Here is a 14,538-nt window from a genome sequence, read left to right on the forward strand (position 1 = left end):
CTGCAATGGCCGGTGTGTGGGCCACCTTTTGCACACTGCAGAACAGGGTAGTACCTGCCCACATTCCTTGCAGGGAACGGCTGGCAGCTTCTCCTGGGTCCTGTCCTGGGGTTCATATATTATGTTTTCAGCTGAACCTTGGCTGTTTCAGCAGCATTGCTCTCTTGGGCTGGGCCTCCTCTCCACCCCCCATCCCGCCTCCACCCTGCTTTTGATTTCCACAAAAGTGTGGACAAGCAGTCAATTTAATAACTAACTAATTCCATTAGACATTCTGCAGCAAAACAGAAAGAAAAAAGAAAAAAGAAACCATCACAAGACTTACAGTACTTAAAGATTAATACATCTACAAAGCCCTGAGCTCTAGGATATCCTAGGGACTACTAGATCTCTTCTATCCCAGCTTGACCACTGAGATCATCTCTAGGAGCCTCAGTGGTTGTTGAGACTCAATTGACAAACTGAAACCTTCAATGTCATCAGCCCAGTCCTGTGAAATCCTCTTCCCAGAGAGATTTGGCAGGTGCCTTGTACCTTTACATGTTTGCCATAAAACCTTTCTATCGTCAGACTCTTGCAGACAATTAAGAAAAACATTTTCAATAGTTATTAGCTGCTGCTCTGTCATTTTAAAATGTAGGATGCGTATTTTTACTGTTATAAAATGATTTTTAAATGACATTGTGATGTACAAGTATTTTTTAAATATAAATAAAGGCATTTATTTGTCATAGCATAACCAAACAAATCCAGGAAAAGTTTCTGTTCCTTGCCCTAAAGGAGCCACAAGACTCAGAACACGACGGCTTGAATCATCGGATAAGGTCAGTGTGCCAGACAAGGACTTAGGCTCAAATCCTCATTTAGCTCTAGAGCGCATTTGGGTGACCTTGGGCCAGTCATACTCTCTCCCTCAGCCTTACCTACCTCACCAGACTGTTTTAGGGATAAAATGGGGGTAAAACCCATGGAAGGAGAACTAGGGGTTATTCAGCATCAGTAGGACAGAATAACCTGCAGTGGGGTTATGATGCTACCACATATTATGAACCCAGTGGTATCTCTGAGAAAGGAGGCCTCATCTGGGGAGGAACTTAGGTCAACAGTAGAGCAAGATGTTTTGCATTCAAAAAATCCCTGGTTCAATTCCTGGCAACTCTATTTAAAAAGGATCAAGTGACAGCTGATAGCAAAAGCCTCTGCCAGTCCAAACAGACATAGCTGGGCTAGAGAGACAAAGAGTCTGTCCCGGAGGGTTTGTGTAAAGCTGTCCCCCTTAAAAAACAAAGAAAAAAACTTCACTGTAACCAAGTTGCCCTGTAGTAAGACCAGGTGCAATAAAAGACCTTTAATAGCCAGGCAAAAATGGAATTTCAGCAGCTTCAGCTTGTCCTGCTGGTTTCCCTTGCTGAACTGCCTCCTACGTAGCTGTGAAGGATGCTGGAAGAATCCTGTCCGCATCTGCACCTAGCCAAGTTCACAACCCCTGCGGTGGGCAAGGGGGGGGGGAGTGGTACCTGGGGAAGCCTCTCCTCCTGCTGTTGTGACCCATTCCGACCCAATTCAAAATGCATCAGCTGGCATTAATCCTATGACTATAGAGTCCAAGCCAAATCATGTTTACTCAGAACAAATTCCCTCTGTGCTCAATGGGGCTTTCTGTCAAGGAGGGGTGGATAGAAGGGGTTTGGAAAAGGATCTGGCTGAGGGGCCAGATCTTGAGCCACCTCCCTCCCTGTGGACCATTTTGACAGACACCTGGCATCACCATGATGTCAGGTGATCCAACTTCAGAGGAAAGAGTTGGGAGTGTACAATCCAAGGGCTCCAGACTCTATCCAGGAGAAGAATCCCCTTACATCTGAGAAAGGGGAAAGGGAAAGTCAAAGACTTGAGAGCATTTTTTATCAAGCAATTAAAAAAAATATCAATGTCTCCAACTGATTAATCAATTCAGCATAGGAAGACAGCATATAAGAATGAATTGTAAAGGTAAAGGTAAAGGGACCCCTGACCATTAGGTCCAGTCGTGACCGACTCTGGGGTTGTGGTGCTTATTTTGCTTTATTGGCCGAGGGAGTCGGCGTACATCTTCTGGGTCATGTGGCCAGCATGACTAAGCCGCTTCTGGAGAACCAGAGCAGCGCACAGAAACACCGTTTACCTTCCCGCCGGAGCGGTACCTATTTATCTACTTGCAGTTTGACGTGCTTTCGAACTGCTAGGTTGGCAGGAGCAGGGACCAAGCAACGGGAGCTCACCCTGTCGTGGGGATTCGAACCGCCGACCTTCTGATCGGCAAGCCCTAGGCTCTGTGGTTTAACCCACAGCACCACCCGCGTCCCTAGGATGAATGAATTGTAGTTACCTCTTATTCTTTCTAACATTAGTATTCTTCTCTTCAGTAGTCAATCAGCATCCCTAGCATGGCTGGGCTAAATTCATTTCCCTCAACATGGAATGTCCTTGTCAGCTGGGATCTACCCTCTTCTGCACTGAGGGCCAAAGGACCCTCGACATAAAATGCCTCTTTGCATCTGACCTGCTTTATTTTTTTTATATAAAGAAAGCATTTAATCATAGCAGGGAGGAGTCTAATAATTAATGAGAAAAAGAGCATGGAATGGGGGGTATTTAACCCTCACCAGCTGACCTCCTGAGCAAAATCCCTGTTTTGAAGCCGCTACAGTGGTACCTCGGGTTACCAGCACCTCGGGTTACAAACACTTCAGGTTACAAACTCCGTGAACCCAGAAGTAGTACCTCGGGTTGAGAACTTTACCTCAAGATGAGAACTTTACCTCAGGATGAGAACAGAAATCGTGCGGTGGCAGCGGGAGGCCCTGTTAACTAAAGTGGTACCTCAGTTTAAGAACAGTTTCAGGTTAAGAACAGACCTCCGGAATGAATTAAGTTCGTAACCAGAGGTACCACTGTACTTACTTTGGGGATGTGGGGAAAATGCCTCCCTGAAGCCAAAGCAAATCCCAGGCTTCAGATGAGGGATTCCCCCCCCCCCCCGCCCTCAGGAGGCGACAATAGCTTAAATCCTTCTCCACACCTACTTTGATCCCATTAATTATCACCTACCCCACAGCTGATGCTTTTTTCATTTTGTTTTAAGCCTGCAGGTTAGATGCCAAAATGCCTTTAACCTCCCAGGTGCCCTTTGGCCCTGAAGTGGTTCACTCCAGAAGAGAGGTCTGCCCTCTTATCTGCTGTTTGTGAGAAAGGAGCCTCAGCCATCAGCTGCCACTGGATCAAAAGCAGGTTGCAGCGGCAAGGCAAAGTGCGCACAGACACAGCCATGGGTCCTGACCCCGTTTTGGTAGGTCTCATTTCCTCTGCGTCTTCGCAGACTGGAGTCGCCTGCCCTTCTGTCACACATTGACAGTGCCAGGGCAGTTCAGCTGGTCGCGCCGGCCCTGCTGCAAGGAGTGCGATTGAACCAAGTTCTAATTCCACCAGAGGTCAGCATGTTTCACCCAATCAGAGTTTCGATCAGCTGTGAAGTCTGAAGGGCCCTTGTTGACTTGGTGATAAGGCAAGTTACTGATCCTTCCTCAGGCACACAGGCACCTTTATTAGGGCTGCAATAGGGGCTTGTTTTGTGCCAGGAACTAATATTGACCCATGCAAGATGCTGTGTTTATCTACTCTCCTGTGTGCAAAAGCAGCAGACTTCTTGTTCTAAACAGGGGAGGCACCAACACTATGCATCGCCTTTATATGCCAACAAGGGAGAACTGCAAAGCCCAAGAAGCAAGTGAGTTGGATTTTATTGCCAATCCATGCTTGAGGCGCAAAACATGGAAGACAGTCCAATGGGATCACCGGGCCCATTTTGGTGCCTGGGGCAGAAGCAATAAATGGCACCTGCACACACACCGATTAACAAGAGGCTTGATCCCCATCACCCACTAGGAAAGTTTCCTGTCCAAGCCCTGCTAGATGTCCTGATGTGTCTGATGTTTGTGGGGGTTTTTGAAAAAAGAAGTATGTGGTTTTTGCACACAGTGGCAGGAGGGAGCAGTGAGAGGACAGGGGCTGCTTAATCCAGGGGTAGCCAATGTGGTCCCCATCATCCCTGAGCACTGGCCATGCTGGTTAGGGCTGGTGATGGGAAGTGTAGTCCTCAAGTCTACAGGGCACCACCCTGAATAATTAGTCTTTTCCCAGGCAGCCATGGTTTCCCAGTTAAGGCCGCCTCCCTACCTGCTCTTCCTCTCTCATGGCTACAGATGCATACCAGCATTGGGAACCCCATGGAAGAAAAGCAGCTGGGGGACAGTTCTGAATGAAGATATAACTGGCAGGGAAAGGGACAAATAGCCGTATCCGCCCCACAACTACCCCACCAAAACTTATAGCCTCCTAGGGCTGCTTTTCATTTGTCACAGTCAGAGATTCATTATACTCCATTACACGTAATGCCTCTTGGTCAGTGCCATAAGCTATAGTTTAGTGCCAAGGGCCCCCCAAAAATTTAAAGCGGTAAAAACTGGATGTACATGTAGGCTCCTATGATGTAAGTAATGGGCCCCGCCTGCTCACCTGCTCCCTAAAATATCACTAGTTTCAGTTCAACAATTACTTTGATAAAATACATATTTTGTTATGTGCAAGTGGCTTTAGATACCTGCAGTGGTACCTCAGGTTACATACGCTTCAGGTTACAGATGCTTCAGGTTACAGACTCCACTAACCCAGAAATAGTACCTTGGGCTAAGAACTTTGCTTCAGGATAAGAACAGAAATCGTGCAGCAGCGGCACGGTGGCAGCGGGAGACCCCATTAGCTAAAGTGGTACCTCAGGTTAAGAACAGTTTCAGGTTAAGAACAGACCTCCAGAACGAATTAAGTTCTTAACCTGAGGTACCACTGTATTAGGTCCATAAATTACCATATAGCATATAGCAGCCCTGACAGCATATATTCAACACAAAAAAACAGCGACAATTTGTTGTTGACAAAGGACAGCTGGACATATAAAGGGCCCCATTACCTTCAGGAGCTGAGGGTCTCATCAAACCTCAATCCGGCCCTGTTCTTGGTCCATACTCTAACATACCTGGGCTGCCCTGCAGATAGGAACTGGCTTTAGAAAGAAATCCATATGGAGAAGAGCCCACTCCAGGTGGGAAATCTCAAAACCTCTGAGCTGGACTATTTGTTTGTGTTTTCTTTTCTTTCTTTTAGAATATCCCCAAACTGCAAGCAATACTGCAGTCATTCCCAGCACAGTGCTATTGAAAGACAGAAAAGGTCACAAGGCAAGCTGGCTGTAGTTAACTCAGAAGTATTTGCAGAAAATGGGCAAAAAAGAAGCAACCTCATAAACAGAGGAGTTGGAATCAGAGTCAGTTCCCTGAGGAAGGGGATGTGAATGATCTCTGATCCCACCCTCCTAGCAATTTGCATGTCATGAAGTCAAGATGCTAGGCCTGCCTTTGAAGTGACAAGTGAGAAAGAACTGCCAGCTTCCTTCAGCAGCTGATTGCAAAGATATCGCCCACCTTCAGCCTGCAAGGATGCTCAACATGCTCTTAGACATGCAAGGTCTGAGTCTGGTTAGTGCCTGGAAGGAAGACCACCTTGGAAGCCCAATTCACATTACCTTGGGTTCCACAGTGAAGGAAAGTTGGGGTGTAAATGGAAGAAAATTATAATAGCCACCAGAGCAAATGAAATCTCACACTTGGAGGAGCCAGCAAACTGCAAATACCCTCCATGCCATAATCTCACAATGTAGACCCCACAACACAACATGGTGTAGTGTACATTGCAGTTCTCACTACTCTCACTGCAGCTTTTAAAGGATGTTAGGTCTACTCTTAGCCTCAATGGAACCTCCCTGTATAGGAATAGTTTAGCTTAGAACACCAGACACTGGCTTTCACACAGTGGGGGAGGAATCGGGCAGGGGCTGCCTGTTGTCAGATACATCATGCTGGGCAAGATGGACGTTGACTTGGTCCAACAGGGCAGTTTTTCATGTTTTTCATATGTTGTTGCAAGATCTTCAAAGCCTGTTGTGCAGAGGAGAGCTACGGGAATGATTCAAGTGCAAGAATGCAAACTGTGCAGAGTGAAATTGGATGAGCTCCAGAGAAGGAAGTAAACTGGGCTCTCTAGGGAAAGCTCCTTAGGGATGCAATCCAAGGTCCAGGGAAACAGACAGCACTTACTGCAAAGGAAATGTGTTATCAGTCAGCTTGCCTATGTGGGGGGCAGAACCAGGATCTAATCAAACAAGTTGTCTTTAAAAATGAGGAACTGTCCTTTTTCAATGGTTGCAGTCTGCCCAGGGTGGGGGTGGGGGTGTGTGTTGAGATCAAAACACAGATGCCTTTTTAACAGAGATGCATGCTTATACCACATGCCAGTGCAATGCGAGTGATCAGGTATAACGGAATTTTCTAGTCTGGGATGGAGGTATTTTCTGCAGTCAAACACCCCCAGAACTTCTCGAAAGCGTCTTATCCTCAGTTGCAACCAGGAAGGCCTCCCATCCCCAAGTGCTCTTGGCAGCTGGGCAGTGCTTTAATTATGGGGAGAAAGATAGCGAGTCCTTTAGAAAACCCAGGAGCCCCATTTCTGACTCCTCCCAGGTTTAGTCAAGTCATGTTTCCTTTGTAGTCTTCTAGAAGCCGGACCTGGGAGGGGCCGTCTTCTGAGCACGCCCCCTGAAATTCCAGCCCTCGGCATGGGTGGATTCAGATAGTCAACAAAGCCAAGCAGAGGTGATCAGACTGAACTCAAGCAGGCAGTAGCCACAGAGAACATTGAGCATGGATCAAACCGAAGCCCAAACGACATCTAGTGCACAGAGAGGTGCCTCATTTGGCAGTACAATACAGTGGTACCTCGAGTTACAGATGCTTCAGGTAATGGTAATAATAATAATAATAATAATAATAATTTATTATTTATACCCCACCCATCTGGCTGGGTTTCCCCAGCCGCTCTGGGCAGCTTCCAACTAAATATTAAAAACAGTACAGCATCAGACATAAAAAACTTCCCTAAAGAGGGCTGCCTTCAGTTGTCTTTTAAAAGTAAAATAGTTGTTTATTGCTTTGACATCTGCTGGGAGGGCGTTCCTTTGCCTGGTTCCCTGTAACCTTACTTCTCGCAATGAGGGAACCGCCAGAAGGCCCTCGGCGCTGGATCCGGGCTGAACGATGGGGGTGGAGACGCTCCTTCAGGTATACAGGACCAAGGCCGTTTAGGGCTTTAAGGTCAGCACCAACACTTTGAATTGTGCTCGGAAACGTACTGGGAGCCAATGCAGATCTCTCAGAACCGGTGTTATGTGGTCCCGGCAGCCACTCCCAGTCACCAGTCTAGCTGCCGCATTCTGGATTAATTGCAGTTTCCGGGTCACCTTCAAAGGTAGCCCCACGTAGAGCGCGTTGCAGTAGTCCAAGCGGGAGATAACTAGAGCATGCACCGCTCTGGCAAGACAGTCTGCGGGCAGGTAGGTTACAGACGCTTCAGGTTACAGACTCCACTAACCCAGAAATAGTACCTCGGGTTAAGAACTTTGCTTCAGGATGAGAACAGAAATCACGCAGCGGCAGGACCCATTAGCTAAAGTGGTGTCTCAGGTTAAGAACAATTTCAGGTTAAGAACGGACCTCTGGAATGAATTAAGTTCTTAACCCGAGGTACCACTGTGTGTGCAACCCAATCCTATGGGTGTGTACAGTCTTCTGATGCTAAGTGTCACTGAGTCCAATTGAGCTTATTCCTACGAAACCCTGGATAGGATTGCAGCCTCTGCTCCCCTTCCCATGCTCATTCATGCCACTCTAGCATCCCCCCTGCCCACCCCCCGCCCCGAATTCAGGGCCTTTCAGCACGTGGTTGTCACTGTCCTGAGACAATCTGCAGTGCCCTCGTTACGGCTGTGAACTAAGCAGAGGGAGCCATGTGGATGTTGGTGTGGAAGAACTCTGTGCTGATCAGGGTGGATGTGCCTCATTGCCGCAGGGGAGCAGACAGAGCCCCTTGCAGTGCTGTGTGTCCTGACCAAGAGGGTCTTGGCTTGCAGCAAGTGCAAGGCCAGCCGGGGCATCAGGCTCACGCAATCAAGTGATCCATGGCATGGGTGGATGGGCAATGCTTTTCGGCCCAAGGGCCACATTCTCCTGTAGGCCAACTTTTTTTGAGGGAGGGGCACATGCCAGGGGTGGGCAGGGTCAGAGGCAAAAGTGGGCAGAGCAATGGCTGCAGATTTTACCTTTGTCCAGCAGGTTATTTTCTGCACACAGCCCTACCCTTCTCTGTCTCCCCTTCCAGGTGAACAAGTAGCATTGTTGGCGTCTAAGGACATATTCCACCCAGCTAAAGCTTAGCAATCAAGGAGGGGGCAAGACAGGGCTGGAGAGGGGATTAGTCTGGGGAAAGGCTAAGGATCTCCAACCCCCTTTGCCTGAGGTTCAGCATCTCTGCCAACAATGCATCCTCCACCTCCTTGTGATGGGCACTGAGCAGCCATAACTTAGGAATGCTCACCTCACTAACAAAATGGGTTTAGTCTATTTTTATGATGGGGCTGATGCTGGTTGCAAGCCTCATTGGGCACCATACGGTGGGAAGGGAGGTCATAAATTAAACACTGAGTGATCTGTCAGTTAATCACAACTGTCCCACTCAGACCTTCTGCTGGGCAAGGGGAGTTGGCCAACTCAGGCTGCAGATTTTGAAGGCCCAGAAGAGTAGCAGACTGAGGTGACCCAACTGTGCGATATATTCCATGGAGAAGTTCTCCTGCACAAGCTTTACTGAAATAAGCCACTATGCTCTTGCGCAGCTTGCACTGGTTTCAACAGGACTTGCCTGGAAGAACTTTTCCAGGCCCTGTGAGTGCAGGCAAGATCAGTTAGGATTTTCCATCTCAGGCATCAGAATGTCTTGTTATCCTTGTCCTTTTCATCTAAACATGGACAGGTCACTATTTGTTCTGTGGCATATTCCCTATGAGGCAACAGAGGGCTGAGGAATCCCAAATCAGAACCTGGACATCTAGGGATTGGGTGCTTCGTAAGTTGCTAAGCATCTGTATCTCATTCTTTCTCAGGGGTTGTCTGAAGGCACCTGAAGCAACCATCTTGCTACAACCAAGTGGGTCTAGGTCTGGGCAGGGTCTGGATGAGAGACCACATGAACTGCCTTGAGAAGACAGAAGAAAGGTAGAGCATAAAGGGGCTAAACATAATTGTTTTGCTGGTGCTTAGGAAGCCAGAGCATCTTCTCCCTGGCCCTCCTTCCATCTGGGAGCCTACCCTAGTCTGCCTGCAAACCTGCCACTCTTCTGGTTATTGCTATTGTTTTCAGGAAGCTCTTCTTCATGTCAGCCCCCACTGGAGCTGAGTGACTCACACCCTGCAAAGGCAAGATGAATGGCGGAGCCTCACACATGTGGCAGTGATTAAAGAAAGCTGGTTTTAAATTACTCTCTCTGCTACAGCTGGCTAAAACAGGGAGGAGGTGGGGAAGCGGAGAGGGGAGCCCCAGCATCTTCAAGGCCTCATGGAAAAGCCCCATTCCACTTCCTGCCTGCCCTGGAGAGATTTTTGGCCAGGAGGAGGGCCATAATTCACTGGCTTGTTAAAGGGTGGGGGATGGGACAGCAGCGGAAAACTTGTAAGCTGGAGAATAAAAACTCCTGCTGAGGTTTCTACCAGGAGCTGAATAGCAACAGAGAAATGTGATAGTAAAGAAGAAGAAAGGTGGTAGTGGGGGACATGAGCAGAGCTGCAGCAGGCTCTCTCTGGATGCATAAATCAGTCACCTTCAAGTAAAGACAACAGTAAGGAGGCAACCCTATCAAACCCATGCTAAGTGATGACCAACTAAGGAGGCAAGAGAGAGGCTGAGGGAGCAACATTCTCAATCATTGCAAAGGTTAAACTGCAGGCATGATGGGAAGGCCAGTTCCCATTTACCCATCCTGTGTCTCCAGGGTAAGAAGTGGAGGGAGATGCCAGCTGCACTTGCCTCAGTGTAAGTGTGCATTGAACCAACAAGGAACCAGTGGGCAAAAGAAGTGCTGAGTTCTGGTTTTGCGCCATTGTCTCTGTGCCTGAGAACCACTATCTGGAAGTGGGTGTAGGTAGCAGCCACCACCCAGAGGGTGTAAGGGAAGGCCTGGTTTCACTCCACAATTATCCTTTAAAATTATCCTCAGGCCTGGGCCAAAATATCGTGCTGCCTGGGAGGAATGACAAGATGGCTCATTTCCAGGCACAGAAGTGGATAGGAATGGCAGCCCAGTCTTACTTCAACCCTGGCACAAGGGTATGAGTCTGGCTTAAGGGATGCAGGGCCAGCCATATGGCACACGCAGCTCTGCCCCCCAACATTGGGAATGGGCGGGAAGGACTCAGGAGGAATAGCCAGAGGCTGCCACTGCCTGATGCAGATGCCTCATTCTGCTGGACCTGTTTTGCCCCCAAACTAAAGCCTTTCCTACAGATATAGACAGAAGTGATTACAACCACCCTCAAAGTTTCCAGAATGTTGCCTCTCTATTATGATCTCTCTCGTAAGCATTCATCCTCGGGGCAAATGTTTTATGCAATGGAGGGAATGTCAGCTTTGTTTTGTTACCTCCTAACTTTTCTAGCTGCCATGACTGTAATATACATATCTGCAAACATTTTATACACAAGTACAGGTGTGTCTTTGCAGTGAATCTATCACCCCTATTCCCCCCAAAACCAACCTACAATCAGAGTGAGATCTAACATGTGTACACATCCAAACACATTAACATTTCCTCCTCACCCCCCCCCCCCCATCTCCTGTGAATGAAAGGCTGAATCCAAGAGTCTGAGTTCCCTTTCCCTAACTACTCTGCTCAGGCCAAAACAATCAATGCTAAACTGTAGAATCAGAGGATGCATGGACTGTGGTGTTTTTTTTTAATTGCATGTTTGTGTGTGTGACCGCCCAGATAGACTGGATCAGGGGTCGGCAACCCAAGGCCCATGGGCCACGGGGTTTAACCACCCCACGCGCTGCCCCCAAACCGAGCCACGTGCTCGGCAAGTCCCCTCGCGCTGCGCTAAATTGGCATGGCGTGGTGTGGGGACTTGCTTCCGCGTCACCAGAAATCACATCTGCACAGACGCAGATGCTGGAAATGGCAGGTGCATGCGCCCATGCATGATCCAGCCCATGGAGGGATCTCTGCTGGAGTGAACCGGCCCAGGCGAGGTAAACCTTGCTGACCCCTGGACTGGATTGTCCTGGTTGGCAAGACACCCACTGCTCTAAAGCCCCTCTAATCCGGAGGTAGGTCAAAGATCCTAAGGCTGCCCACTGACTTCTGGGGTTTCACTGACTTTCGAGTCAATTTGCTTATGCACACAAACTGGGATGTGAGCTCCACTGAGCACAGTGGGACGTCCTTCTAGGTAAACAGACCCAGGACTGGGCTGCACATTCTTTTAAAACCAACTGGGAGTAAACATGAGCTGCAGGCCTTAGGGCAGGGATGGGGAACCTGACACCCTCCAGATGTTGTTGCTGCCCTTCCAGCATCCCAGACCACTGGGCTAGGGCTGGCGGCGTGGACTGGTGGGATGGAGTCCTTCGACAGCTGGAGGGCTACAGGCTCCTCTATTCTGCCTTATGGCCTTTCATGGCGTTCAGTGGGGCTTCCGCCATAGGGCTGCAACCATACTCCTGCATAACCAATAGCTTCATCAGGCCAGGCAAGAACCACAATATCCCAAGATGACTGATTGACCCTCCTAACAGTAAACCCAACTTGTCTCTTAAGCTTTGCACTCTGTTCACAACAGCCAACAGGTGAGAGGAGCCACAGGTGAGAGCGGAGTGCAGGGTGGGGACCAAAGGTGGACAAACAACCCCGAAAGGAACATAACACGTCCCCCCACCAGAGGTACCCCCCATACACCCCACACATCCTGCTATGTATATACCATGAATTAAATCATATGACTTCTCCCCAAATCCTGGGCAAGACAGTTTGTGAAATGTGTTGGGACTTGTAGCTCCATGAGGAGCAAATGAGATCTCCTAGGATTTGGGGGCGAAGCCATGTGCTTTAAATGCATGGTCTTCAGTTGCGCCCAACATCATCTGCCTGAGGCGGTGGCTGTGGACCCCGTCCGGCTGCAGGACCCTGTGCCCTCACTGCAACTGGCCTGACAGCGAGGGATGCAGCTCCGCCCCGCCTAAGCGGGGGTGCTATTGGAGTATCACATTCAGGTGCGCCCTTGGGAACCTGTGCCCCTCTAGACTGGGGCAGGGGGGAAATCTCTGGGTCGCTCTTCTGCCCCCTGCCCTCTCCCCTTATCCCACGACCTCCCCCCCCCCCCCGGGATGCCGAAACCTGCCGTGGCCGCCAGTGGCCGGCCAGGGGCCCGAGCGGCGTCTTCCTCCTGGGGGCCACAGAGATGCCGCCCCCTGCAATCGGGCGAGGCGAGGAAGGCGGGCCCAAGGAGGCCGCCCGAGGCGGAGAGAGGCGCGCCCGCCGGCCGCGGCGCAGTCGGCGCTTGGCGGGCCGAGGCGGCGCTTCCCTCTCGCTCCGGCTTTGTTCCGCGCGCGAGAGCGGCCAGGCCGGCGCTGCTCCGCGATGCCTCCCGGGCGCCGCTCCAGGAAGCAGCCGCGGCGGGAGCGCGGCGCCCACCACTAGAGCGCGGCGGCGGCGGCGGCGGCGGCGGAGGGCGGAGAGCGGCGGGCTCGGGGCGCGCAGGTAAGCGCTGCCTTTCGGCTTCGGGGCCGCGCGGGAAGCGGGAGGCAAGGCGGCGGCGGCGGGGAAGGACTGCGGAGCGGAGCCTGGGCGGACCGGCTCTTGCCCTCGGTCGGGGAGAAGGAGTTGCGGAAGCAACAACAAAGGCGGGCGTCTCCCGGGAGCCGCGGCCAGGCAGGGCCCCTTCTGGGGAGGGGACCCACTGGGACGCGGAGTTTGGACCTTCGGACTTCGGCCGCCCCCGGTTCCCTGCAGGTCTGCCTGCGCGGTCGCCATCCCTTCAGGCATCCAAGCAAACCTTCTTTCCTCAGTCTTATTAACGTGGAGTTGGTGGGAAGACAGGCTTCCGCGCCCCACCTTGAGCTCTTTGCAGGGAAGGCGGGAATAGAAATGCAACAGAAGTTATTCACGGGTTGTTTCTTCCATGAGAATCTAAGAACAACCCTATTATCGCTTCACGAGCTAAAGCTGTGTTAGATAGAACTAAGTATGAGTATTTGCCATAGTTTTGTTCACAATAATATCCATTTGGGAAAGTGTCAGTGGGGTGCCAGAGTTTGCATTTTGCCAGTAAGTCGCCTCATATGGTTGTATTTTGTCTTCAGAGCAGTCACTGCTGAAAATTACCTGTCTTGCAAAAATAATGTGCTACCAAATGGCAGCGGCACAGATGTTGCTCGATATCAGGATCAGCATATTCAGTGGTAACTGAGTAATCTTGACAACATGAAGCAGAAATTCAGAAATCCGCCTTTCCAACAAATGGTCTTTCACCGTCCTTTCACACAACAGTTCAAAGAACTTTTGTTCTTTTTGCACAAACAAAAACAGCTTAGAGTGACATCGCTCAAACTTCTCTGTTTCTCCAGCAGAAAAGTAATTGACAAATTTGGGCGAAGCAAACTTCAAATCACCCTTGACTTAACTATTAATTAACCGCTATTAATTAACCACAGTGACAGATCTGGCAAAAGTCCAGGGAATTGTTTTCCTTGACTATTAGCGTTTGCCTCGGATGTGCAGGCTGCTTAAAACAGCTCCATATAGGAGCTGCACCTTGTGGTGAACCCTCACCGGATCTGCAGCCAGAGAGCGGTTTGCAAGTGTTAGCCTAGAGCAGGCATGTCCAAAGTCCATTTTGGGGACCTAATCCGGCCCACTGGTCGGTTTAATCTGGCCCTTGTGGCAGTTTAACAACTTCACACATCTCAGTGTGTGAAACAAAATACCTCCTGAGATGTGTGCAAACCTGGTGGCCACCTACAAGGAACAGTCGACCTCTGTAATTGCCAACAAGGGTTTTGCCACCATGTACTAAGTCATCTTTTGCAAAGGGATCAAATACTTGTTTCACTCATTATAATGCACATCAATCTCTGACTTTTGTCTTCTGGGTTTCTGGGGGTTTTCCTGTTGTTATTCTGTCTCTCACAGCTACAATAAACCTACCATTAAAATTTAGCAGGGGATCAAATACTTCCCCCCCCCTCACTGTACATCAGGAACAAAGGGACAGGGAGGGGGTAAAGATCTACATTGGGATCTACTGCCCCTGTGAATCCTCTCGCCTGAGGCAGTTGCCTCACCTTGCCTCCTGGGTGGGCTTCTCCTGCCTGACTTGGTGGAAAGGTGCTCCTGAATTACTCCAAATGACTCCGTTTGAGGAGGGACGGTGGTTGTCAGTGTGTCCATGTGCAGCATTTTCTCTTTACTTGGAGTTGCATCTTTCTAATGGGGGGCAGGGAGTTGCAGGAAGGGCATGGAAATTTGAGATTACTGTATTTGAAAAATGCTGCATTTGGAGAAGG

The 14,538-nt window shown here is 49.8% G+C and overlaps 1 protein-coding gene across 2 annotated transcripts in view; it reads left to right on the forward strand.

The window, feature by feature from the left end:
- Nucleotides 1–719: 719 nt before the first annotated feature.
- Nucleotides 720–14,538, forward strand: part of LPAR2 (lysophosphatidic acid receptor 2) — a 65,002-nt gene continuing 51,183 nt past the window's right edge. The window contains exons 1-2 of one of the 2 annotated variants that reach the window (XM_080996134.1): nt 720–824; nt 9,086–9,197. The gene's annotated coding sequence lies outside the window, so the exon portion shown is untranslated. Of the gene's footprint in view, nt 825–9,085; nt 9,198–12,580; nt 12,734–14,538 lie in introns of those variants that run through there. The other variant, XM_080996133.1, reaches the window with a different exon arrangement.

The sequence above is a fragment of the Podarcis pityusensis genome (genome assembly GCF_964106645.2).
Source record: "Podarcis pityusensis genome assembly, chromosome: 2".
NCBI classification, from domain to species: domain Eukaryota; kingdom Metazoa; phylum Chordata; class Lepidosauria; order Squamata; family Lacertidae; genus Podarcis; species Podarcis pityusensis.